Below are 3,186 nucleotides of genomic sequence, written 5' to 3' on the forward strand. Positions count from 1 at the left end.
TAAGAGTCAATTTTGTCACTCATGCTTGGCCAGATATTAGGAAGAAACTAGAAAATTTGGAAGACTGGCACAAAGGATCATTAAACAACTTATTAAAAGAGGCTCAAAAAGTTTATGTCAGGAGGGATGAAGAAAAAGCCAAAGTAGAAGCCAAAATTATGGTAGCCACTATGAGAGAAAGTAACTTTCAAAGGAATCTGAGGTCTCCGAATACCACTCCTAGGAATTTGGGCTTTAGAAAAGGGGGAAAAGGGAAAAACAGGAACTCAGTACAGACAAAAACTCAGGAGCATTCTAGAACTGCTTGCTATTGCTGTGGAGAGGAAGGGCATTTTAGAAGAGAATGCCCTCATTTAGAGAAGGATGTGAAAATCTTCCGAGAAATAAACCCAGATGAGGAATAGGGATGTCACCGGCTCTATTTTCTGGGGGACAAATACCATCTAGAGCCTGTGATAACGTTAAAAGTCAGTCCCCAGGAGGAGGAGTTAGAATTTGTGGTTGGTACAGGGGCTGAAAGAACCTGCCTAGTGAATACTCCAAGAAGTTGTAGTACAAATAAAGATACTGTAAAGGTAACAGGGGCAAAAAGAGAAAGTTCTACAGTTCCTGTCATAAAAGACGTGGTAGTGGAAGGGGAAACTAGAATTTGGATGGGGGATGTTTTATTAGTCCCTGGGGCAGGTAGCAATTTATCAGGGAGAGATTTACAGGTGGAGTTGGGAGTAGAAGTTATACCAAAAGAAAGGAAAATGACGGCTAAAATTTTAGAACTCAGTCAAGAAGATAAAAAGAAAATTAACAAGGAGGTGTGGGCTGGAGAAGGGAATAGAGGAGGACTGGATATTGACCCCATAAGGGTCACGACTGAGAAAGAAGAATGTCCCATACATGTACGTCAGTACCCTATATCCTTAGAAGGACGAGAAGGCTTAAAACCAGTAATAGAGGGACTAATAAAGGATGGGACATTAGAACCTTGTATGTCTCCTCATAAGACCCCTATTCTACCAGTAAAAAAGCCTGATGGGACTGATAGATAAGTGCAAGACTTTCAGGAAGTTAATAAGAGGACTCGGGTTCATTATCCTGTGGTACCCAATCCCTATACTCTCCTGAGTAAAGTCCCACCCCAGCACCAGTGGTTTAGTGTAGTGGATTTAAAAGATGCTTTCTGGACCTGCCCACTGGCTGAAGAAAGCCGAGATATTTTCGCCTTTGAATGGGAGGATCCAAATACCGGGAGAAGGCAGCAGCTGAGATGGATTACCACAGGGATTTACAGAATCGCCAAACCTATTTGGACAAGCTTTAGAAATAATATCACAAGCCTTCCCTACTCCACCAGAAATACAAATCATCCAGTATGTGGATGATCTCTTATTATCTGGGGAAGCTGAAATTGAAGTCAGAGAAGCAACAATAAAACTTCTGAATTTTCTTGGAGAAAAGCGGTTAAGAGTATCAAAAGGGAAACTGTGGAGATACAGCTAGAAAGCAGAAGTGAGAGCACTGCTAAACTCATGTCAGAAGTAGACGCGCTAACGCTGCTAGGCCGCAAACCGTGGCAGGCAGTAAGGCCTATAATGAAACAGCATAAAAGGCATGCTTGGTATGTACCTGTGATAGTTAGTGCTAGCTTCTAGTTTTGCAATGTTATTAAGAAACATAGATATTGTTGTTATAGTGATTGCTGCTTATAGAACTGAAAGGTATAAATACTCAACCCTGTATCAATAAAATCGGCTTATTGCATCCAAGCAATCTGCCCCGTCTCTTTCATCGCCGACTGTCTCGCGACCGTATCGCGACAGAAAACTGCAATTTGTAGAATCAGAAGTAAAATATCTTCGTCACTTAATAAGCAAAGGAAGTCGAAAATTAAACCCCAAGAGAATTGAAGGGATTCTATCCCTCCCTCTTCAAGGAGAGAAATTAGAAAGCTACTTAGATTATTGGGATATTGTAGACTATGGATCGAAGGATATACACAAGCTGTAAAATTTCTGTATGGAAAGTTGACAGAAGGAGATGATATAAAATGGACCAAAGAGGATAATGAGAAATTAGAGGAATTGAAATTAAAACTTGCCTCAGTACTAGCTTTAAGCTTACCCTCATTAGAAAAACCCTTTCATCTGTATGTGAATGTGGAAAGTGGAGTAGCTCATGGAGTTCTGGTTCGGGTGTGGGGAAGAATGAAGAGACCAATAGCTTACTTGTCAAAGATGTTAGATCCAGTAAGCCATGGCTGGCCAATATGTATTCATGCTATAGCAGCTACTGTAATCTTGGTAGAAGAAAGTCGTAAACTTACTTTTAGGACCAAGCTGATAGTGTACACACCTCATGCAGTTTGAAATGTGCTAAACCAGAAAGCTGAAAAATGGTTAACAGACTCTAAGATGCTAAAAGATGAAGCAATTCTGATAGATAGTGATGATTTGACATTAGAAGTAAGAGTCTAAATCCAGTTTAATTCTTATATGGAGAGCCAAAAGACAACCTGACACATAACTGCTTAGAAATTATCCAATACCAAACCAAAGTTTGAGCAGATCTCAAGGAACAAGCCCTTTCAGAAGGAGAAATAATAAATGTAGACGGTTCTTCCAGATGTGTACAAGGAAAAAGAATGTCAGAGTATGCTTTAGTTGATGGGGGAACTATGCAAACCATTGAAAAAGGAAAATTACCCTCAAACTGGTCAGCTCAGACTTGCGAATTATATGGCCTATAAAGGGCACTGGAATATTTAGCACACAAGAAGGGAACTATATATACTGATTCAAGGTACATTTTTGGAGTAGTACCTACCTTTGGGAAAATTTGGGAAGAAAGGGGATTACTTAATTCAAAGGGAAAGGGGTTGATACATGAAGGACTTTTTTTGGAGGTTTTAGAGGCATTAAAATTACCTGAAGAGATAGCTGTAGTACATATAAAAGGACACCAAAAAGGAATGACCTCAGAAATAAGAGGAAATAATTTGGCAAATCAAGAAGCTAAGGATGCTGCAGAAAATGGGATAAAAAAGGTTATGCTAATTTTTCAAGAAGCTAGGATGCTGCAGAAAATGGGATAAAAAAGGTTATGCTAATTTTGACCTCAAAGAACGAAAAATTGGAGACTCCAAAATTCAGTGAAACAGAGGAAAAAGAATTAAGTAAGATAGGTGGAAAGCCA

Source organism: Corvus brachyrhynchos, unplaced genomic scaffold (assembly GCF_000691975.1).
Source record: "Corvus brachyrhynchos isolate BGI_N302 unplaced genomic scaffold, ASM69197v1 scaffold218, whole genome shotgun sequence".
Lineage (NCBI taxonomy): Eukaryota > Metazoa > Chordata > Aves > Passeriformes > Corvidae > Corvus > Corvus brachyrhynchos.